The sequence below is a fragment of the Pungitius pungitius genome, chromosome 12 (assembly GCF_949316345.1).
Source record: "Pungitius pungitius chromosome 12, fPunPun2.1, whole genome shotgun sequence".
Lineage (NCBI taxonomy): Eukaryota > Metazoa > Chordata > Actinopteri > Perciformes > Gasterosteidae > Pungitius > Pungitius pungitius.
The window spans coordinates 15323283-15344659 of record NC_084911.1 but is presented as its reverse complement, the minus strand read 5'-3'; the positions used below and the strand labels follow the sequence as shown (position 1 = coordinate 15344659).

The 21377-nt window shown below is 43.6% G+C and overlaps 29 non-coding genes across 29 annotated transcripts; all 29 read right to left on the bottom strand.

Annotated features, from left to right (window-relative positions):
- Positions 1-346: 346 nt before the first annotated feature.
- trnas-gcu (transfer RNA serine (anticodon GCU)) lies at positions 347-428 on the bottom strand. The gene has a single exon. It is a non-coding gene; the product is annotated as a tRNA-Ser (tRNA).
- Positions 429-963: 535 nt separating this feature from the next.
- On the bottom strand, positions 964-1045 carry trnas-gcu (transfer RNA serine (anticodon GCU)). Its single transcript has one exon. It is a non-coding gene; the product is annotated as a tRNA-Ser (tRNA).
- Positions 1046-1853: 808 nt separating this feature from the next.
- On the bottom strand, positions 1854-1935 carry trnas-gcu (transfer RNA serine (anticodon GCU)). The gene has a single exon. It is a non-coding gene; the product is annotated as a tRNA-Ser (tRNA).
- An 808-nt stretch (positions 1936-2743) lies between these two features.
- trnas-gcu (transfer RNA serine (anticodon GCU)) lies at positions 2744-2825 on the bottom strand. The gene has a single exon. It is a non-coding gene; the product is annotated as a tRNA-Ser (tRNA).
- Positions 2826-3360: 535 nt separating this feature from the next.
- Positions 3361-3442, bottom strand: trnas-gcu (transfer RNA serine (anticodon GCU)). Its single transcript has one exon. It is a non-coding gene; the product is annotated as a tRNA-Ser (tRNA).
- A 535-nt stretch (positions 3443-3977) lies between these two features.
- Positions 3978-4059, bottom strand: trnas-gcu (transfer RNA serine (anticodon GCU)). Its single transcript has one exon. It is a non-coding gene; the product is annotated as a tRNA-Ser (tRNA).
- Positions 4060-4594: 535 nt separating this feature from the next.
- Positions 4595-4676, bottom strand: trnas-gcu (transfer RNA serine (anticodon GCU)). Its single transcript has one exon. It is a non-coding gene; the product is annotated as a tRNA-Ser (tRNA).
- A 535-nt stretch (positions 4677-5211) lies between these two features.
- On the bottom strand, positions 5212-5293 carry trnas-gcu (transfer RNA serine (anticodon GCU)). Its single transcript has one exon. It is a non-coding gene; the product is annotated as a tRNA-Ser (tRNA).
- Positions 5294-6374: 1081 nt separating this feature from the next.
- trnas-gcu (transfer RNA serine (anticodon GCU)) lies at positions 6375-6456 on the bottom strand. The gene has a single exon. It is a non-coding gene; the product is annotated as a tRNA-Ser (tRNA).
- Positions 6457-7264: 808 nt separating this feature from the next.
- On the bottom strand, positions 7265-7346 carry trnas-gcu (transfer RNA serine (anticodon GCU)). The gene has a single exon. It is a non-coding gene; the product is annotated as a tRNA-Ser (tRNA).
- A 535-nt stretch (positions 7347-7881) lies between these two features.
- Positions 7882-7963, bottom strand: trnas-gcu (transfer RNA serine (anticodon GCU)). The gene has a single exon. It is a non-coding gene; the product is annotated as a tRNA-Ser (tRNA).
- Positions 7964-9044: 1081 nt separating this feature from the next.
- On the bottom strand, positions 9045-9126 carry trnas-gcu (transfer RNA serine (anticodon GCU)). Its single transcript has one exon. It is a non-coding gene; the product is annotated as a tRNA-Ser (tRNA).
- Positions 9127-10207: 1081 nt separating this feature from the next.
- On the bottom strand, positions 10208-10289 carry trnas-gcu (transfer RNA serine (anticodon GCU)). The gene has a single exon. It is a non-coding gene; the product is annotated as a tRNA-Ser (tRNA).
- An 808-nt stretch (positions 10290-11097) lies between these two features.
- trnas-gcu (transfer RNA serine (anticodon GCU)) lies at positions 11098-11179 on the bottom strand. The gene has a single exon. It is a non-coding gene; the product is annotated as a tRNA-Ser (tRNA).
- Positions 11180-11987: 808 nt separating this feature from the next.
- trnas-gcu (transfer RNA serine (anticodon GCU)) lies at positions 11988-12069 on the bottom strand. The gene has a single exon. It is a non-coding gene; the product is annotated as a tRNA-Ser (tRNA).
- A 535-nt stretch (positions 12070-12604) lies between these two features.
- On the bottom strand, positions 12605-12686 carry trnas-gcu (transfer RNA serine (anticodon GCU)). Its single transcript has one exon. It is a non-coding gene; the product is annotated as a tRNA-Ser (tRNA).
- A 534-nt stretch (positions 12687-13220) lies between these two features.
- trnas-gcu (transfer RNA serine (anticodon GCU)) lies at positions 13221-13302 on the bottom strand. Its single transcript has one exon. It is a non-coding gene; the product is annotated as a tRNA-Ser (tRNA).
- Positions 13303-13836: 534 nt separating this feature from the next.
- Positions 13837-13918, bottom strand: trnas-gcu (transfer RNA serine (anticodon GCU)). Its single transcript has one exon. It is a non-coding gene; the product is annotated as a tRNA-Ser (tRNA).
- Positions 13919-14453: 535 nt separating this feature from the next.
- On the bottom strand, positions 14454-14535 carry trnas-gcu (transfer RNA serine (anticodon GCU)). The gene has a single exon. It is a non-coding gene; the product is annotated as a tRNA-Ser (tRNA).
- Positions 14536-15343: 808 nt separating this feature from the next.
- trnas-gcu (transfer RNA serine (anticodon GCU)) lies at positions 15344-15425 on the bottom strand. The gene has a single exon. It is a non-coding gene; the product is annotated as a tRNA-Ser (tRNA).
- Positions 15426-15960: 535 nt separating this feature from the next.
- On the bottom strand, positions 15961-16042 carry trnas-gcu (transfer RNA serine (anticodon GCU)). The gene has a single exon. It is a non-coding gene; the product is annotated as a tRNA-Ser (tRNA).
- A 534-nt stretch (positions 16043-16576) lies between these two features.
- Positions 16577-16658, bottom strand: trnas-gcu (transfer RNA serine (anticodon GCU)). The gene has a single exon. It is a non-coding gene; the product is annotated as a tRNA-Ser (tRNA).
- Positions 16659-17192: 534 nt separating this feature from the next.
- On the bottom strand, positions 17193-17274 carry trnas-gcu (transfer RNA serine (anticodon GCU)). The gene has a single exon. It is a non-coding gene; the product is annotated as a tRNA-Ser (tRNA).
- Positions 17275-17809: 535 nt separating this feature from the next.
- On the bottom strand, positions 17810-17891 carry trnas-gcu (transfer RNA serine (anticodon GCU)). The gene has a single exon. It is a non-coding gene; the product is annotated as a tRNA-Ser (tRNA).
- Positions 17892-18426: 535 nt separating this feature from the next.
- trnas-gcu (transfer RNA serine (anticodon GCU)) lies at positions 18427-18508 on the bottom strand. Its single transcript has one exon. It is a non-coding gene; the product is annotated as a tRNA-Ser (tRNA).
- Positions 18509-18954: 446 nt separating this feature from the next.
- trnas-gcu (transfer RNA serine (anticodon GCU)) lies at positions 18955-19036 on the bottom strand. Its single transcript has one exon. It is a non-coding gene; the product is annotated as a tRNA-Ser (tRNA).
- A 532-nt stretch (positions 19037-19568) lies between these two features.
- Positions 19569-19650, bottom strand: trnas-gcu (transfer RNA serine (anticodon GCU)). Its single transcript has one exon. It is a non-coding gene; the product is annotated as a tRNA-Ser (tRNA).
- Positions 19651-20185: 535 nt separating this feature from the next.
- Positions 20186-20267, bottom strand: trnas-gcu (transfer RNA serine (anticodon GCU)). The gene has a single exon. It is a non-coding gene; the product is annotated as a tRNA-Ser (tRNA).
- A 535-nt stretch (positions 20268-20802) lies between these two features.
- Positions 20803-20884, bottom strand: trnas-gcu (transfer RNA serine (anticodon GCU)). The gene has a single exon. It is a non-coding gene; the product is annotated as a tRNA-Ser (tRNA).
- Between the last annotated feature and the right edge of the window lie 493 nt (positions 20885-21377).

The following is a 21377-nucleotide window of genomic DNA, read 5'->3' as shown; positions in this document are numbered from 1 at the left end:
CCCGCATCCTCCATTATTCCTAATTTTCAGACAAGAAGATAGTGACAATAATCAGCAAAGGCCAAAACACTCGGCCGCCAAGTCTTACTTTAGACTAGGTTTTTACGAACATTTAGTTGATTTCGACCGTCTTATTGACCAAACAATTTATCTCAATCACCTTAAAGGTGTTGTAAAAATGTATGTTGATGGGTTGAGAAGAATACTCTGTTACATTACAGGGTTGGCTTTAGATGAGGTCTTGACAATCTGAGCCCTTTGCTCCAACCAAATTGGAACTAGGGCAACAGATGTGAATTTCGTGGTGGTGACTTGTAAATGTATTTGGTCAAAAAGAAGAGGAATGCGACGAGAATGGGATTCGAACCCATGCGTGCAGAGCACAATGGATTAGCAGTCCATCGCCTTAACCACTCGGCCACCTCGTCTTGTTTGGTCTGAGCTTGCGGCATTTTATGGTAATTATCGTAGCATGTTTTCATTTTCCTAGGAGGTTTTAAAAGCGTTTAAATGCAGTGTCAGGCTTATGGCAATTCGACCCAAGCGCTCTGTGTAGAGGGGGATTAGCTCAAATGGTAGAGCGCTCGCTTAGCATGCGAGAAGTAGCGGGATCGATGCCCGCATTCTCCATTATTTCTAATTTTTAGACAAGGAGATAGTGGCAATAATCAGCAAAGGCCAAAACACTCGGCTGCCAAGTCTTACTTTAGACTAGGTTTTTACGAACATTTAGTTGATTTCGACCGTCTTATTGACTAAACAATCTTTCTCAATGAACTTAAAGGTGTTGTAAAAACGTATGTTGATGGGTTGAGAAGAATCCTCTGTTACATTACAGGGTTGGCTTTAGATGAGGTGTGGACAATCTGAGCCCTTTGCTCCAACCAAATTGGAACTAGGGCAACAGATGTGAATTTCGTGGTGGTGACTTGTAAATGTATTTGGTCAAATAAAAGTGGAATGCGACGAGAATGGGATTCGAACCCATGCGTGCAGAGCACAATGGATTAGCAGTCCATCGCCTTAACCACTCGGCCACCTCGTCTTGTTTGGTCTGAGCTTGCGGCATAATTTGATAATAATCGTAGCATGTGTTCATTGTCCTGGGAGGGTTTAAAAGTGTTTAAATGCAGTGTCAGCCTTATGGCAATTCGACCCACGCGCTCTGTGTAGAGGGGGATTAGCTCAAATGGTAGAGCGCTCGCTTAGCATGCGAGAAGTAGCGGGATCGATGCCCGCATTCTCCATTATTCCTAATTTTTAGACAAGGAGATAGTGACAATAATCAGCAAAGGCCAAAACACTCGGCCGCCAAGTCTTGTTTAATAGGAGCTTGCGGCATAATTTGATAATTATCGTAGCATGTTTTTATTGTCCTGGGAGGTTTTAAAAGTGTTAAAATGCAGTGTCAGCCTTATGGCAATTCGACCCAAGCGCTCTGTGTAGAGGGGGATTAGCTCAAATGGTAGAGCGCTCGCTTAGCATGCGAGAAGTAGCGGGATCGATGCCCGCATCCTCCATTATTCCTAATTTTCAGACAAGAAGATAGTGACAATAATCAGCAAAGGCCAAAACACTCGGCCGCCAAGTCTTACTTTAGACTAGGTTTTTACGAACATTTAGTTGATTTCGACCGTCTTATTGACCAAACAATTTATCTCAATCACCTTAAAGGTGTTGTAAAAATGTATGTTGATGGGTTGAGAAGAATACTCTGTTACATTACAGGGTTGGCTTTAGATGAGGTCTTGACAATCTGAGCCCTTTGCTCCAACCAAATTGGAACTAGGGCAACAGATGTGAATTTCGTGGTGGTGACTTGTAAATGTATTTGGTCAAAAAGAAGAGGAATGCGACGAGAATGGGATTCGAACCCATGCGTGCAGAGCACAATGGATTAGCAGTCCATCGCCTTAACCACTCGGCCACCTCGTCTTGTTTGGTCTGAGCTTGCGGCATTTTATGGTAATTATCGTAGCATGTTTTCATTTTCCTAGGAGGTTTTAAAAGCGTTTAAATGCAGTGTCAGCCTTATGGCAATTCGACCCACGCGCTCTGAGTAGAGGGGGGTTAGCTCAAATGGTAGAGCGCTCGCTTAGCATGCGAGAAGTAGCGGGATCGATGCCCGCATCCTCCATTATTCCTAATTTTCAGACAAGGAGATAGTGACAATAATCAGCAAAGGCCAAAACACTCGGCCGCCAAGTCTTGTTTGGTCTGAGCTTGCGGCATTTTATGGTAATTATCGTAGCATGTTTTCATTGTCCTAGGAGGTTTTAAAAGCGTTTAAATGCAGTGTCAGGCTTATGGCAATTCGACCCAAGCGCTCTGTGTAGAGGGGGATTAGCTCAAATGGTAGAGCGCTCGCTTAGCATGCGAGAAGTAGCAGGATCGATGCCCGCATTCTCCATTATTTCTAATTTTTAGACAAGGAGATAGTGGCAATAATCAGCAAAGGCCAAAACACTCGGCTGCCAAGTCTTACTTTAGACTAGGTTTTTACGAACATTTAGTTGATTTCGACCGTCTTATTGACTAAACAATCTTTCTCAATCAACTTAAAGGTGTTGTAAAAACGTATGTTGATGGGTTGAGAAGAATCCTCTGTTACATTACAGGGTTGGCTTTAGATGAGGTGTGGACAATCTGAGCCCTTTGCTCCAACCAAATTGGAACTAGGGCAACAGATGTGAATTTCGTGGTGGTGACTTGTAAATGTATTTGGTCAAATAAAAGTGGAATGCGACGAGAATGGGATTCGAACCCATGCGTGCAGAGCACAATGGATTAGCAGTCCATCGCCTTAACCACTCGGCCACCTCGTCTTGTTTGGTCTGAGCTTGCGGCATAATTTGATAATAATCGTAGCATGTGTTCATTGTCCTGGGAGGGTTTAAAAGTGTTTAAATGCAGTGTCAGCCTTATGGCAATTCGACCCAAGCGCTCTGTGTAGAGGGGGATTAGCTCAAATGGTAGAGCGCTCGCTTAGCATGCGAGAAGTAGTGGGATCGATGCCCGCATCCTCCATTATTCCTAATTTTCAGACAAGGAGATAGTGACAATAATCAGCAAAGGCCAAAACACTCGGCCGCCAAGTCTTACTTTAGACTAGGTTTTTACGAACATTTAGTTGATTTCGACCGTCTTATTGACCAAACAATTTTTCTCAATCACCTTAAAGGTGTTGTAAAAATGTATGTTGATGGGTTGAGAAAAATACTCTGTTACATTACAGGGTTGGCTTTAGATGAGGTCTTGACAATCTGAGCCCTTTGCTCCAACCAAATTGGAACTAGGGCAACAGATGTGAATTTCGTGGTGGTGACTTGTAAATGTATTTGGTCAAATAAAAGTGGAATGCGACAAGAATGGGATTCGAACCCATGCGTGCAGAGCACAATGGATTAGCAGTCCATCGCCTTAACCACTCGGCCACCTCGTCTTGTTTGGTCTGAGCTTGCGGCATTTTATGGTAATTATCGTAGCATGTTTTCATTGTCCTGGGAGGTTTTAAAAGTGTTAAAATGCAGTGTCAGCCTTATGGCAATTCGACCCAAGCGCTCTGTGTAGAGGGGGATTAGCTCAAATGGTAGAGCGCTCGCTTAGCATGCGAGAAGTAGCGGGATCGATGCCCGCATCCTCCATTATTCCTAATTTTCAGACAAGGAGATAGTGACAATAATCAGCAAAGGCCAAAACACTCGGCCGCCAAGTCTTACTTTAGACTAGGTTTTTACGAACATTTAGTTGATTTCGACCGTCTTATTGACCAAACAATTTTTCTCAATCACCTTAAAGGTGTTGTAAAAATGTATGTTGATGGGTTGAGAAGAATACTCTGTTACATTACAGGGTTGGCTTTAGATGAGGTCTTGACAATCTGAGCCCTTTGCTCCAACCAAATTGGAACTAGGGCAACAGATGTGAATTTCGTGGTGGTGACTTGTAAATGTATTTGGTCAAATAAAAGTGGAATGCGACAAGAATGGGATTCGAACCCATGCGTGCAGAGCACAATGTATTAGCAGTCCATCGCCTTAACCACTCGGCCACCTCGTCTTGTTTGGTCTGAGCTTGCGGCATTTTATGGTAATTATCGTAGCATGTTTTCATTGTCCTGGGAGGTTTTAAAAGCGTTTAAATGCAGTGTCAGCCTTATGGCAATTCGACCCAAGCGCTCTGTGTAGAGGGGGATTAGCTCAAATGGTAGAGCGCTCGCTTAGCATGCGAAAAGTAGCGGGATCGATGCCCGCATTCTCCATTATTTCTAATTTTTAGACAAGGAGATAGTGGCAATAATCAGCAAAGGCCAAAACACTCGGCTGCCAAGTCTTACTTTAGACTAGGTTTTTACGAACATTTAGTTGATTTCGACCGTCTTATTGACTAAACAATCTTTCTCAATCAACTTAAAGGTGTTGTAAAAACGTATGTTGATGGGTTGAGAAGAATCCTCTGTTACATTACAGGGTTGGCTTTAGATGAGGTGTGGACAATCTGAGCCCTTTGCTCCAACCAAATTGGAACTAGGGCAACAGATGTGAATTTCGTGGTGGTGACTTGTAAATGTATTTGGTCAAATAAAATTGGAATGCGACGAGAATGGGATTCGAACCCATGCGTGCAGAGCACAATGGATTAGCAGTCCATCGCCTTAACCACTCGGCCACCTCGTCTTGTTTGGTCTGAGCTTGCGGCATAATTTGATAATAATCGTAGCATGTGTTCATTGTCCTGGGAGGGTTTAAAAGTGTTTAAATGCAGTGTCAGCCTTATGGCAATTCGACCCAAGCGCTCTGTGTAGAGGGGGATTAGCTCAAATGGTAGAGCGCTCGCTTAGCATGCGAGAAGTAGCGGGATCAATGCCCGCATCCTCCATTATTCCTAATTTTTAGACAAGGAGATAGTGACAATAATCAGCAAAGGCCAAAACACTCGGCCGCCAAGTCTTACTTTAGACTAGGTTTTTACAAACATTTAGTTGATTTCGACCGTCTTATTGACCAAACAATGTTTCTCAATCACCTTAAAGGTGTTGTAAAAACGTATGTTGATGGGTTGAGAAGATTACTCTGTTACATTACAGGGTTGGCTTTAGATGAGGTCTTGACAATCTGAGCCCTTTGCTCCAACCAAATTGGAACTAGGACAACAGATGTGAATTTCGTGGTGGTGACTTGTAAATGTATTTGGTCAAATAGAAGAGGAATGCGACGAGAATGGGATTCGAACCCATGCGTGCAGAGCACAATGGATTAGCAGTCCATCGCCTTAACCACTCGGCCACCTCGTCTTGTTTGGTCTGAGCTTGCGGCATAATTTTATAATTATCGTAGCATGTGTTCATTGTCCTGGGAGGGTTTAAAAGTGTTTAAATGCAGTGTCAGCCTTATGGCAATTCGACCCAAGCGCTCTGTGTAGAGGGGGATTAGCTCAAATGGTAGAGCGCTCGCTTAGCATAAGAGAAGTAGCGGGATCGATGCCCGCATTCTCCATTATTCCTAATTTTTAGACAAGGAGATAGTGACAAAAATCAGCAAAGGCCAAAACACTCGGCCGCCAAGTCTTGTTTAATAGGAGCTTGCGGCATAATTTGATAATTATCGTAGCATGTTTTTATTGTCCTGGGAGGTTTTAAAAGTGTTAAAATGCAGTGTCAGCCTTATGGCAATTCAACCCAAGCGCTCTGTGTAGAGGGGGATTAGCTCAAATGGTAGAGCGCTCGCTTAGCATGCGAGAAGTAGCGGGATCGATGCCCGCATCCTCCATTATTCCTAATTTTCAGACAAGGAGATAGTGACAATAATCAGCAAAGGCCAAAACACTCGGCCGCCAAGTCTTGTTTAATAGGAGCTTGCGGCATTTTATGGTAATTATCGTAGCATGTTTTTATTGTCCTGGGAGGTTTTAAAAGTGTTAAAATGCAGTGTCAGCCTTATGGCAATTCGACCCAAGCGCTCTGTGTAGAGGGGGATTAGCTCAAATGGTAGAGCGCTCGCTTAGCATGCGAGAAGTAGCGGGATCGATGCCCGCATCCTCCATTATTCCTAATTTTCAGACAAGGAGATAGTGACAATAATCAGCAAAGGCCAAAACACTCGGCCGCCAAGTCTTACTTTAGACTAGGTTTTTACAAACATTTAGTTGATTTCGACCGTCTTATTGACCAAACAATGTTTCTCAATCACCTTAAAGGTGTTGTAAAAACGTATGTTGATGGGTTGAGAAGAATACTCTGTTACATTACAGGGTTGGCTTTAGATGAGGTCTTGACAATCTGAGCCCTTTGCTCCAACCAAATTGGAACTAGGGCAACAGATGTGAATTTCGTGGTGGTGACTTGTAAATGTATTTGGTCAAATAGAAGAGGAATGCGACGAGAATGGGATTCGAACCCATGCGTGCAGAGCACAATGGATTAGCAGTCCATCGCCTTAACCACTCGGCCACCTCGTCTTGTTTGGTCTGAGCTTGCGGCATAATTTTATAATTATCGTAGCATGTGTTCATTGTCCTGGGAGGGTTTAAAAGTGTTTAAATGCAGTGTCAGCCTTATGGCAATTCGACCCAAGCGCTCTGTGTAGAGGGGGATTAGCTCAAATGGTAGAGCGCTCGCTTAGCATGCGAGAAGTAGCGGGATCGATGCCCGCATTCTCCATTATTCCTAATTTTTAGACAAGGAGATAGTGACAAAAATCAGCAAAGGCCAAAACACTCGGCCGCCAAGTCTTGTTTAATAGGAGCTTGCGGCATAATTTGATAATTATCGTAGCATGTTTTTATTGTCCTGGGAGGTTTTAAAAGTGTTAAAATGCAGTGTCAGCCTTATGGCAATTCAACCCAAGCGCTCTGTGTAGAGGGGGATTAGCTCAAATGGTAGAGCGCTCGCTTAGCATGCGAGAAGTAGCGGGATCGATGCCCGCATCCTCCATTATTCCTAATTTTCAGACAAGGAGATAGTGACAATAATCAGCATAGGCCAAAACACTCGGCCGCCAAGTCTTACTTTAGACTAGGTTTTTACAAACATTTAGTTGATTTCGACCGTCTTATTGACCAAACAATGTTTCTCAATCACCTTAAAGGTGTTGTAAAAACGTATGTTGATGGGTTGAGAAGAATACTCTGTTACATTACAGGGTTGGCTTTAGATGAGGTCTTGAAAATCTGAGCCCTTTGCTCCAACCAAATTGGAACTAGGGCAACAGATGTGAATTTCGTGGTGGTGACTTGTAAATGTATTTGGTCAAATAAAAGTGGAATGCGACGAGAATGGGATTCGAACCCATGCGTGCAGAGCACAATGGATTAGCAGTCCATCGCCTTAACCACTCGGCCACCTCGTCTTGTTTGGTCTGAGCTTGCGGCATAATTTGATAATAATCGTAGCATGTGTTCATTGTCCTGGGAGGGTTTAAAAGTGTTTAAATGCAGTGTCAGCCTTATGGCAATTCGACCCAAGCGCTCTGTGTAGAGGGGGATTAGCTCAAATGGTAGAGCGCTCGCTTAGCATGCGAGAAGTAGCGGGATCAATGCCCGCATCCTCCATTATTCCTAATTTTTAGACAAGGAGATAGTGACAATAATCAGCAAAGGCCAAAACACTCGGCCGCCAAGTCTTACTTTAGACTAGGTTTTTACAAACATTTAGTTGATTTCGACCGTCTTATTGACCAAACAATGTTTCTCAATCACCTTAAAGGTGTTGTAAAAACGTATGTTGATGGGTTGAGAAGATTACTCTGTTACATTACAGGGTTGGCTTTAGATGAGGTCTTGACAATCTGAGCCCTTTGCTCCAACCAAATTGGAACTAGGACAACAGATGTGAATTTCGTGGTGGTGACTTGTAAATGTATTTGGTCAAATAGAAGAGGAATGCGACGAGAATGGGATTCGAACCCATGCGTGCAGAGCACAATGGATTAGCAGTCCGTCGCCTTAACCACTCGGCCACCTCGTCTTGTTTGGTCTGAGCTTGCGGCATAATTTTATAATTATCGTAGCATGTGTTCATTGTCCTGGGAGGGTTTAAAAGTGTTTAAATGCAGTGTCAGCCTTATGGCAATTCGACCCAAGCGCTCTGTGTAGAGGGGGATTAGCTCAAATGGTAGAGCGCTCGCTTAGCATGCGAGAAGTAGCGGGATCGATGCCCGCATTCTCCATTATTCCTAATTTTTAGACAAGGAGATAGTGACAAAAATCAGCAAAGGCCAAAACACTCGGCCGCCAAGTCTTGTTTAATAGGAGCTTGCGGCATAATTTGATAATTATCGTAGCATGTTTTTATTGTCCTGGGAGGTTTTAAAAGTGTTAAAATGCAGTGTCAGCCTTATGGCAATTCAACCCAAGCGCTCTGTGTAGAGGGGGATTAGCTCAAATGGTAGAGCGCTCGCTTAGCATGCGAGAAGTAGCGGGATCGATGCCCGCATCCTCCATTATTCCTAATTTTCAGACAAGGAGATAGTGACAATAATCAGCAAAGGCCAAAACACTCGGCCGCCCAGTCTTGTTTAATAGGAGCTTGCGGCATTTTATGGTAATTATCGTAGCATGTTTTTATTGTCCTGGGAGGTTTTAAAAGTGTTAAAATGCAGTGTCAGCCTTATGGCAATTCGACCCAAGCGCTCTGTGTAGAGGGGGATTAGCTCAAATGGTAGAGCGCTCGCTTAGCATGCGAGAAGTAGCGGGATCGATGCCCGCATCCTCCATTATTCCTAATTTTCAGACAAGGAGATAGTGACAATAATCAGCAAAGGCCAAAACACTCGGCCGCCAAGTCTTACTTTAGACTAGGTTTTTACAAACATTTAGTTGATTTCGACCGTCTTATTGACCAAACAATGTTTCTCAATCACCTTAAAGGTGTTGTAAAAACGTATGTTGATGGGTTGAGAAGAATACTCTGTTACATTACAGGGTTGGCTTTAGATGAGGTCTTGACAATCTGAGCCCTTTGCTCCAACCAAATTGGAACTAGGGCAACAGATGTGAATTTCGTGGTGGTGACTTGTAAATGTATTTGGTCAAATAGAAGAGGAATGCGACGAGAATGGGATTCGAACCCATGCGTGCAGAGCACAATGGATTAGCAGTCCATCGCCTTAACCACTCGGCCACCTCGTCTTGTTTGGTCTGAGCTTGCGGCATAATTTTATAATTATCGTAGCATGTGTTCATTGTCCTGGGAGGGTTTAAAAGTGTTTAAATGCAGTGTCAGCCTTATGGCAATTCGACCCAAGCGCTCTGTGTAGAGGGGGATTAGCTCAAATGGTAGAGCGCTCGCTTAGCATGCGAGAAGTAGCGGGATCAATGCCCGCATTCTCCATTATTCCTAATTTTTAGACAAGGAGATAGTGACAAAAATCAGCAAAGGCCAAAACACTCGGCCGCCAAGTCTTGTTTAATAGGAGCTTGCGGCATAATTTGATAATTATCGTAGCATGTTTTTATTGTCCTGGGAGGTTTTAAAAGTGTTAAAATGCAGTGTCAGCCTTATGGCAATTCAACCCAAGCGCTCTGTGTAGAGGGGGATTAGCTCAAATGGTAGAGCGCTCGCTTAGCATGCGAGAAGTAGCGGGATCGATGCCCGCATCCTCCATTATTCCTAATTTTCAGACAAGGAGATAGTGACAATAATCAGCAAAGGCCAAAACACTCGGCCGCCAAGTCTTGTTTAATAGGAGCTTGCGGCATTTTATGGTAATTATCGTAGCATGTTTTTATTGTCCTGGGAGGTTTTAAAAGTGTTAAAATGCAGTGTCAGCCTTATGGCAATTCGACCCAAGCGCTCTGTGTAGAGGGGGATTAGCTCAAATGGTAGAGCGCTCGCTTAGCATGCGAGAAGTAGCGGGATCGATGCCCGCATCCTCCATTATTCCTAATTTTCAGACAAGGAGATAGTGACAATAATCAGCAAAGGCCAAAACACTCGGCCACCAAGTCTTACTTTAGACTAGGTTTTTACAAACATTTAGTTGATTTCGACCGTCTTATTGACCAAACAATGTTTCTCAATCACCTTAAAGGTGTTGTAAAAACGTATGTTGATGGGTTGAGAAGAATACTCTGTTACATTACAGGGTTGGCTTTAGATGAGGTCTTGACAATCTGAGCCCTTTGCTCCAACCAAATTGGAACTAGGGCAACAGATGTGAATTTCGTGGTGGTGACTTGTAAATGTATTTGGTCAAATAGAAGAGGAATGCGACGAGAATGGGATTCGAACCCATGCGTGCAGAGCACAATGGATTAGCAGTCCATCGCCTTAACCACTCGGCCACCTCGTCTTGTTTGGTCTGAGCTTGCGGCATAATTTTATAATTATCGTAGCATGTGTTCATTGTCCTGGGAGGGTTTAAAAGTGTTTAAATGCAGTGTCAGCCTTATGGCAATTCGACCCAAGCGCTCTGTGTAGAGGGGGATTAGCTCAAATGGTAGAGCGCTCGCTTAGCATGCGAGAAGTAGCGGGATCGATGCCCGCATTCTCCATTATTCCTAATTTTTAGACAAGGAGATAGTGACAAAAATCAGCAAAGGCCAAAACACTCGGCCGCCAAGTCTTGTTTAATAGGAGCTTGCGGCATAATTTGATAATTATCGTAGCATGTTTTTATTGTCCTGGGAGGTTTTAAAAGTGTTAAAATGCAGTGTCAGCCTTATGGCAATTCAACCCAAGCGCTCTGTGTAGAGGGGGATTAGCTCAAATGGTAGAGCGCTCGCTTAGCATGCGAGAAGTAGCGGGATCGATGCCCGCATCCTCCATTATTCCTAATTTTCAGACAAGGAGATAGTGACAATAATCAGCATAGGCCAAAACACTCGGCCGCCAAGTCTTACTTTAGACTAGGTTTTTACAAACATTTAGTTGATTTCGACCGTCTTATTGACCAAACAATGTTTCTCAATCACCTTAAAGGTGTTGTAAAAACGTATGTTGATGGGTTGAGAAAAATACTCTGTTACATTACAGGGTTGGCTTTAGATGAGGTCTTGACAATCTGAGCCCTTTGCTCCAACCAAATTGGAACTAGGGCAACAGATGTGAATTTCGTGGTGGTGACTTGTAAATGTATTTGGTCAAATAAAAGTGGAATGCGACGAGAATGGGATTCGAACCCATGCGTGCAGAGCACAATGGATTAGCAGTCCATCGCCTTAACCACTCGGCCACCTCGTCTTGTTTGGTCTGAGCTTGCGGCATAATTTGATAATAATCGTAGCATGTGTTCATTGTCCTGGGAGGGTTTAAAAGTGTTTAAATGCAGAGTCAGCCTTATGGCAATTCGACCCACGCGCTCTGCGTAGAGGGGGGTTAGCTCAAATGGTAGAGCGCTCGCTTAGCATGCGAGAAGTAGCGGGATCGATGCCCGCATCCTCCATTATTCCTAATTTTCAGACAAGGAGATAGTGACAATAATCAGCAAAGGCCAAAACACTCGGCCGCCAAGTCTTGTTTAATAGGAGCTTGCGGCATTTTATGGTAATTATCGTAGCATGTTTTTATTGTCCTGGGAGGTTTTAAAAGTGTTAAAATGCAGTGTCAGCCTTATGGCAATTCGACCCAAGCGCTCTGTGTAGAGGGGGATTAGCTCAAATGGTAGAGCGCTCGCTTAGCATGCGAGAAGTAGCGGGATCGATGCCCGCATCCTGCATTATTCCTAATTTTCAGACAAGGAGATAGTGACAATAATCAGCAAAGGCCAAAACACTCGGCCGCCAAGTCTTACTTTAGACTAGGTTTTTACAAACATTTAGTTGATTTCGACCGTCTTATTGACCAAACAATGTTTCTCAATCACCTTAAAGGTGTTGTAAAAACGTATGTTGATGGGTTGAGAAGAATACTCTGTTACATTACAGGGTTGGCTTTAGATGAGGTCTTGACAATCTGAGCCCTTTGCTCCAACCAAATTGGAACTAGGGCAACAGATGTGAATTTCGTGGTGGTGACTTGTAAATGTATTTGGTCAAAAAGAAGAGGAATGCGACGAGAATGGGATTCAAACCCATGCGTGCAGAGCACAATGGATTAGCAGTCCATCGCCTTAACCACTCGGCCACCTCGTCTTGTTTGGTCTGAGCTTGCGGCATAATTTGATAATTATCGTAGCATGTGTTCATTGTCCTGGGAGGGTTTAAAAGTGTTTAAATGCAGTGTCAGCCTTATGGCAATTCGACCCAAGCGCTCTGTGTAGAGGGGGATTAGCTCAAATGGTAGAGCGCTCGCTTAGCATGCGAGAAGTAGCGGGATCGATGCCCGCATGCTCCATTATTCCTAATTTTCAGACAAGGAGATAGTGACAATAATCAGCAAAGGCCAAAACACTCGGCCGCCAAGTCTTACTTTAGACTAGGTTTTTACAAACATTTAGTTGATTTCGACCGTCTTATTGACCAAACAATGTTTCTCAATCACCTTAAAGGTGTTGTAAAAACGTATGTTGATGGGTTGAGAAGAATACTCTGTTACATTACAGGGTTGGCTTTAGATGAGGTCTTGACAATCTGAGCCCTTTGCTCCAACCAAATTGGAACTAGGGCAACAGATGTAAATTTCGTGGTGGTGACTTGTAAATGTATTTGGTCAAAAAGAAGAGGAATGCGACGAGAATGGGATTCGAACCCATGCGTGCAGAGCACAATGGATTAGCAGTCCATCGCCTTAACCACTCGGCCACCTCGTCTTGTTTGGTCTGAGCTTGCGGCATTTTATGGTAATTATCGTAGCATGTTTTCATTGTCCTGGGAGGTTTTAAAAGTGTTAAATGCAGTGTCAGCCTTATGGCAATTCGACCCAAGCGCTCTGTGTAGAGGGGGATTAGCTCAAATGGTAGAGCGCTCGCTTAGCATGCGAGAAGTAGCGGGATCGATGCCCGCATGCTCCATTATTCCTAATTTTCAGACAAGGAGATAGTGACAATAATCAGCAAAGGCCAAAACACTCGGCCGCCAAGTCTTACTTTAGACTAGGTTTTTACAAACATTTAGTTGATTTCGACCGTCTTATTGACCAAACAATGTTTCTCAATCACCTTAAAGGTGTTGTAAAAACGTATGTTGATGGGTTGAGAAGAATACTCTGTTACATTACAGGGTTGGCTTTAGATGAGGTCTTGACAATCTGAGCCCTTTGCTCCAACCAAATTGGAACTAGGGCAACAGATGTAAATTTCGTGGTGGTGACTTGTAAATGTATTTGGTCAAAAAGAAGAGGAATGCGACGAGAATGGGATTCGAACCCATGCGTGCAGAGCACAATGGATTAGCAGTCCATCGCCTTAACCACTCGGCCACCTCGTCTTGTTTGGTCTGAGCTTGCGGCATTTTATGGTAATTATCGTAGCATGTTTTCATTGTCCTGGGAGGTTTTAAAAGTGTTAAATGCAGTGTCAGCCTTATGGCAATTCGACCCAAGCGCTCTGTGTAGAGGGGGATTAGCTCAAATGGTAGAGCGCTCGCTTAGCATGCGAGAAGTAGCGGGATAGATGCCCGCATCCTCCATTATTCCTAATTTTCAGACAAGGAGATAGTGACAATAATCAGCAAAGGCCAAAACACTCGGCCGCCAAGTCTTACTTTAGACTAGGTTTTTACAAACATTTAGTTGATTTCGACCGTCTTATTGACCAAACAATGTTTCTCAATCACCTTAAAGGTGTTGTAAAAACGTATGTTGATGGGTTGAGAAGAATACTCTGTTACATTACAGGGTTGGCTTTAGATGAGGTCTTGACAATCTGAGCCCTTTGCTCCAACCAAATTGGAACTAGGGCAACAGATGTGAATTTCGTGGTGGTGACTTGTAAATGTATTTGGTCAAAAAGAAGAGGAATGCGACGAGAATGGGATTCGAACCCATGCGTGCAGAGCACAATGGATTAGCAGTCCATCGCCTTAACCACTCGGCCACCTCGTCTTGTTTGGTCTGAGCTTGCGGCATTTTATGGTAATTATCGTAGCATGTTTTCATTGTCCTGGGAGGTTTTAAAAGTGTTAAAATGCAGTGTCAGCCTTATGGCAATTCAACCCAAGCGCTCTGTGTAGAGGGGGATTAGCTCAAATGGTAGAGCGCTCGCTTAGCATGCGAGAAGTAGCGGGATAGATGCCCGCATCCTCCATTATTCCTAATTTTCAGACAAGGAGATAGTGACAATAATCAGCATAGGCCAAAACACTCGGCCGCCAAGTCTTACTTTAGACTAGGTTTTTACAAACATTTAGTTGATTTCGACCGTCTTATTGACCAAACAATGTTTCTCAATCACCTTAAAGGTGTTGTAAAAACGTATGTTGATGGGTTGAGAAAAATACTCTGTTACATTACAGGGTTGGCTTTAGATGAGGTCTTGACAATCTGAGCCCTTTGCTCCAACCAAATTGGAACTAGGGCAACAGATGTGAATTTCGTGGTGGTGACTTGTAAATGTATTTGGTCAAATAAAAGTGGAATGCGACGAGAATGGGATTCGAACCCATGCGTGCAGAGCACAATGGATTAGCAGTCCATCGCCTTAACCACTCGGCCACCTCGTCTTGTTTGGTCTGAGCTTGCGGCATAATTTGATAATAATCGTAGCATGTGTTCATTGTCCTGGGAGGGTTTAAAAGTGTTTAAATGCAGAGTCAGCCTTATGGCAATTCGACCCACGCGCTCTGCGTAGAGGGGGGTTAGCTCAAATGGTAGAGCGCTCGCTTAGCATGCGAGAAGTAGCGGGATCGATGCCCGCATCCTCCATTATTCCTAATTTTCAGACAAGGAGATAGTGACAATAATCAGCAAAGGCCAAAACACTCGGCCGCCAAGTCTTGTTTAATAGGAGCTTGCGGCATTTTATGGTAATTATCGTAGCATGTTTTTATTGTCCTGGGAGGTTTTAAAAGTGTTAAAATGCAGTGTCAGCCTTATGGCAATTCGACCCAAGCGCTCTGTGTAGAGGGGGATTAGCTCAAATGGTAGAGCGCTCGCTTAGCATGCGAGAAGTAGCGGGATCGATGCCCGCATCCTGCATTATTCCTAATTTTCAGACAAGGAGATAGTGACAATAATCAGCAAAGGCCAAAACACTCGGCCGCCAAGTCTTACTTTAGACTAGGTTTTTACAAACATTTAGTTGATTTCGACCGTCTTATTGACCAAACAATGTTTCTCAATCACCTTAAAGGTGTTGTAAAAACGTATGTTGATGGGTTGAGAAGAATACTCTGTTACATTACAGGGTTGGCTTTAGATGAGGTCTTGACAATCTGAGCCCTTTGCTCCAACCAAATTGGAACTAGGGCAACAGATGTGAATTTCGTGGTGGTGACTTGTAAATGTATTTGGTCAAAAAGAAGAGGAATGCGACGAGAATGGGATTCAAACCCATGCGTGCAGAGCACAATGGATTAGCAGTCCATCGCCTTAACCACTCGGCCACCTCGTCTTGTTTGGTCTGAGCTTGCGGCATAATTTGATAATTATCGTAGCATGTGTTCATTGTCCTGGGAGGGTTTAAAAGTGTTTAAATGCAGTGTCAGCCTTATGGCAATTCGACCCAAGCGCTCTGTGTAGAGGGGGATTAGCTCAAATGGTAGAGCGCTCGCTTAGCATGCGAGAAGTAGCGGGATCGATGCCCGCATGCTCCATTATTCCTAATTTTCAGACAAGGAGATAGTGACAATAATCAGCAAAGGCCAAAACACTCGGCCGCCAAGTCTTACTTTAGACTAGGTTTTTACAAACATTTAGTTGATTTCGACCGTCTTATTGACCAAACAATGTTTCTCAATCACCTTAAAGGTGTTGTAAAAACGTATGTTGATGGGTTGAGAAGAATACTCTGTTACATTACAGGGTTGGCTTTAGATGAGGTCTTGACAATCTGAGCCCTTTGCTCCAACCAAATTGGAACTAGGGCAACAGATGTAAATTTCGTGGTGGTGACTTGTAAATGTATTTGGTCAAAAAGAAGAGGAATGCGACGAGAATGGGATTCGAACCCATGCGTGCAGAGCACAATGGATTAGCAGTCCATCGCCTTAACCACTCGGCCACCTCGTCTTGTTTGGTCTGAGCTTGCGGCATTTTATGGTAATTATCGTAGCATGTTTTCATTGTCCTGGGAGGTTTTAAAAGTGTTAAATGCAGTGTCAGCCTTATGGCAATTCGACCCAAGCGCTCTGTGTAGAGGGGGATTAGCTCAAATGGTAGAGCGCTCGCTTAGCATGCGAGAAGTAGCGGGATCGATGCCCGCATGCTCCATTATTCCTAATTTTCAGACAAGGAGATAGTGACAATAATCAGCAAAGGCCAAAACACTCGGCCGCCAAGTCTTACTTTAGACTAGGTTTTTACAAACATTTAGTTGATTTCGACCGTCTTATTGACCAAACAATGTTTCTCAATCACCTTAAAGGTGTTGTAAAAACGTATGTTGATGGGTTGAGAAGAATACTCTGTTACATTACAGGGTTGGCTTTAGATGAGGTCTTGACAATCTGAGCCCTTTGCTCCAACCAAATTGGAACTAGGGCAACAGATGTAAATTTCGTGGTGGTGACTTGTAAATGTATTTGGTCAAAAAGAAGAGGAATGCGACGAGAATGGGATTCGAACCCATGCGTGCAGAGCACAATGGATTAGCAGTCCATCGCCTTAACCACTCGGCCACCTCGTCTTGTTTGGTCTGAGCTTGCGGCATTTTATGGTAATTATCGTAGCATGTTTTCATTGTCCTGGGAGGTTTTAAAAGTGTTAAATGCAGTGTCAGCCTTATGGCAATTCGACCCAAGCGCTCTGTGTAGAGGGGGATTAGCTCAAATGGTAGAGCGCTCGCTTAGCATGCGAGAAGTAGCGGGATAGATGCCCGCATCCTCCATTATTCCTAATTTTCAGACAAGGAGATAGTGACAATAATCAGCAAAGGCCAAAACACTCGGCCGCCAAGTCTTACTTTAGACTAGGTTTTTACAAACATTTAGTTGATTTCGACCGTCTTATTGACCAAACAATGTTTCTCAATCACCTTAAAGGTGTTGTAAAAACGTATGTTGATGGGTTGAGAAGAATACTCTGTTACATTACAGGGTTGGCTTTAGATGAGGTCTTGACAATCTGAGCCCTTTGCTCCAACCAAATTGGAACTAGGGCAACAGATGTGAATTTCGTGGTGGTGACTTGTAAATGTATTTGGTCAAAAAGAAGAGGAATGCGACGAGAATGGGATTCGAACCCATGCGTGCAGAGCACAATGGATTAGCAGTCCATCGCCTTAACCACTCGGCCACCTCGTCTTGTTTGGTCTGAGCTTGCGGCATTTTATGGTAATTATCGTAGCATGTTTTCATTGTCCTGGGAGGTTTTAAAAGTGTTAAAATGCAGTGTCAGCCTTATGGCAATTCAACCCAAGCGCTCTGTGTAGAGGGGGATTAGCTCAAATGGTAGAGCGCTCGCTTAGCATGCGAGAAGTAGCGGGATAGATGCCCGCATCCTCCATTATTCCTAATTTTCAGACAAGGAGATAGTGACAATAATCAGCAAAGGCCAAAACACTCGGCCGCCAAGTCGTACTTTTGACTAGGTTTTTACAAACATTTAGTTGATTTCGACCGTCTTATTGACCAAACAATTTTTCTCAATCACCTTAAAAGTGTTGTAAAAACGTATGTTGATGGGTTGAGAAGAATACTCTGTTACATTACAGGGTTGGCTTTAGATGAGGTGTGGACAATCTGAGCCCTTTGCTCCAACCAAATTGGAACTAGGGCAACAGATGTGAATTTCGTGGTGGTGACTTGTAAATGTATTTGGTCAAATAAAAGTGGAATGCGACGAGAATGGGATTCGAACCCATGCGTGCAGAGCACAATGGATTAGCAGTCCATCGCCTTAACCACTCGGCCACCTCGTCTTGTTTGGTCTGAGCTTGCGGCATAATTTGATAATTATCGTAGCATGTGTTCATTGTCCTGGGAGGGTTTAAAAGTGTTTAAATGCAGTGTCAGCCTTATGGCAATTCGACCCACGCGCTCTGTGTAGAGGGGGATTAGCTCAAATGGTAGAGCGCTCGCTTAGCATGCGAGAAGTAGCGGGATCGATGCCCGCATGCTCCATTATTCCTAATTTTCAGACAAGGAGATAGTGACAATAATCAGCAAAGGCCAAAACACTCGGCCGCCAAGTCTTACTTTAGACTAGGTTTTTACAAACATTTAGTTGATTTCGACCGTCTTATTGACCAAACAATGTTTCTCAATCACCTTAAAGGTGTTGTAAAAACGTATGTTGATGGGTTGAGAAGAATACTCTGTTACATTACAGGGTTGGCTTTAGATGAGGTCTTGACAATCTGAGCCCTTTGCTCCAACCAAATTGGAACTAGGGCAACAGATGTAAATTTCGTGGTGGTGACTTGTAAATATATTTGGTCAAAAAGAAGAGGAATGCGACGAGAATGGGATTCGAACCCATGCGTGCAGAGCACAATGGATTAGCAGTCCATCGCCTTAACCACTCGGCCACCTCGTCTTGTTTGGTCTGAGCTTGCGGCATTTTATGGTAATTATCGTAGCATGTTTTCATTGTCCTGGGAGGTTTTAAAAGTGTTAAATGCAGTGTCAGCCTTATGGCAATTCGACCCAAGCGCTCTGCGTAGAGGGGGGTTAGCTCAAATGGTAGAGCGCTCGCTTAGCATGCGAGAAGTAGCGGGATCTTACTTTAGACTAGGTTTTTACGAACATTTAGTTGATTTCGACCGTCTTATTGACCAAACAATTTTTCTCAATCACCTTAAAGGTGTTGTAAAAATGTATGTTGATGGGTTGAGAAGAATACTCTGTTACATTACAGGGTTGGCTTTAGATGAGGTGTGGACAATCTGAGCCCTTTGCTCCAACCAAATTGGAACTAGGGCAACAGATGTGAATTTTGTGGTGGTGACTTGTAAATGTATTTGGTCAAATAAAAGTGGAATGCGACGAGAATGGGATTCGAACCCAAGCGTGCAGAGCACAATGGATTAGCAGTCCATCGGCTTAACCACTCGGCCACCTCGTCTTGTTTGGTCTGAGCTTGCGGCATAATTTGATTATAATCGTAGCATGTGTTCATTGTCCTGGGAGGGTTTAAAAGTGTTTAAATGCAGTGTCAGCCTTATGGCAATTCGACCCACGTGCTCTGTGTAGAGGGGGATTAGCTCAAATGGTAGAGCGCTCGCTTAGCATGCGAGAAGTAGCGGGATCGATGCCCGCATCCTCCATTATTCCTAATTTTCAGACAAGGAGATAGTGACAATAATCAGCAAAGGCCAAAACACTCGACCGCCAAGTCTTACTTTAGACTAGGTTTTTACGAACATTTTGTTGATTTCGACCGTCTTATTGACCAAACAATTTTTCTCAATCACCTTAAAGGTGTTGTAAAAATGTATGTTGATGGGTTGAGAAGAATACTCTGTTACATTACAGGGTTGGCTTTAGATGAGGTGTGGACAATCTGAGCCCTTTGCTCCAACCAAATTGGAAGTAGGGCAACAGATGTGAATTTCGTGGTGGTGACTTGTAAATGTATTTGGTCAAAAAGAAGAATGCGACAAGAATGGGATTCGAACCCATGCGTGCAGAGCACAATGGATTAGCAGTCCATCGCCTTAACCACTCGGCCACCTCGTCTTGTTTGGTCTGAGCTTGCGGCATAATTTGATAATTATCGTAGCATGTGTTCATTGTCCTGGGAGGTTTTAAAAGTGTTAAAATGCAGTGTCAGCCTTATGGCAGTACGACCCAAGCGCTCTGTGTAGAAGGGGATTAGCTCAAATGGTAGAGCGCTCGCTTAGCATGCGAGAAGTAGCAGGATCGATGCCCGCATTCTCCATTATTTCTAATTTTCAGACAAGGAGATAATGACAATAATCAGCAAAGGCCAAAACACTCGGCCGCCAAGTCTTACTTTAGACTAGGTTTTTACGAACATTTAGTTGATTTTGACCGTCTTATTGACCAAACAATTTTTCTCAATCACCTTAAAGGTGTTGTAAAAATGTATGTTGATGGGTTGAGAAGAATACTCTGTTACATTACAGGGTTGGCTTTAGATGAGGTGTGGACAATCTGAGCCCTTTGCTTCAACCAAATTGGAACTAGGGCAACAGATGTGAATTTCGTGGTGGTGACTTGTAAATGTATTTGGTCAAATAAAAGTGGAATGCGACGAGAATGGGATTCGAACCCAAGCGTGCAGAGCACAATGGATTAGCAGTCCATCGGCTTAACCACTCGGCCACCTCGTCTTGTTTGGTCTGAGCTTGCGGCATAATTTGATTATAATCGTAGCATGTGTTCATTGTCCTGGGAGGGTTTAAAAGTGTTTAAATGCAGTGTCAGCCTTATGGCAATTCGACCCACGCGCTCTGTGTAGAGGGGGATTAGCTCAAATGGTAGAGCGCTCGCTTAGCATGCGAGAAGTAGCGGGATAGATGCCCGCATCCTCCATTATTCCTAATTTTCAGACAAGGAGATAGTGACAATAATCAGCAAAGGCCAAAACACTCGGCCGCCAAGTCTTACTTTAGACTAGGTTTTTACAAACATTTAGTTGATTTCGACCGTCTTATTGACCAAACAATGTTTCTCAATCACCTTAAAGGTGTTGTAAAAACGTATGTTGATGGGTTGAGAAGAATACTCTGTTACATTACAGGGTTGGCTTTAGATGAGGTCTTGACAATCTGAGCCCTTTGCTCCAACCAAATTGGAACTAGGGCAACAGATGTGAATTTCGTGGTGGTGACTTGTAAATGTATTTGGTCAAAAAGAAGAGGAATGCGACGAGAATGGGATTCGAACCCATGCGTGCAGAGCACAATGGATTAGCAGTCCATCGCCTTAACCACTCGGCCACCTCGTCTTGTTTGGTCTGAGCTTGCGGCATTTTATGGTAATTATCGTAGCATGTTTTCATTGTCCTGGGAGGTTTTAAAAGTGTTAAAATGCAGTGTCAGCCTTATGGCAATTCAACCCAAGCGCTCTGTGTAGAGGGGGATTAGCTCAAATGGTAGAGCGCTCGCTTAGCATGCGAGAAGTAGCGGGATAGATGCCCGCATCCTCCATTATTCCTAATTTTCAGACAAGGAGATAGTGACAATAATCAGCAAAGGCCAAAACACTCGGCCGCCAAGTCGTACTTTTGACTAGGTTTTTACAAACATTTAGTTGATTTCGACCGTCTTATTGACCAAACAATTTTTCTCAATCACCTTAAAAGTGTTGTAAAAACGTATGTTGATGGGTTGAGAAGAATACTCTGTTACATTACAGGGTTGGCTTTAGATGAGGTGTGGACAATCTGAGCCCTTTGCTCCAACCAAATTGGAACTAGGGCAACAGATGTGAATTTCGTG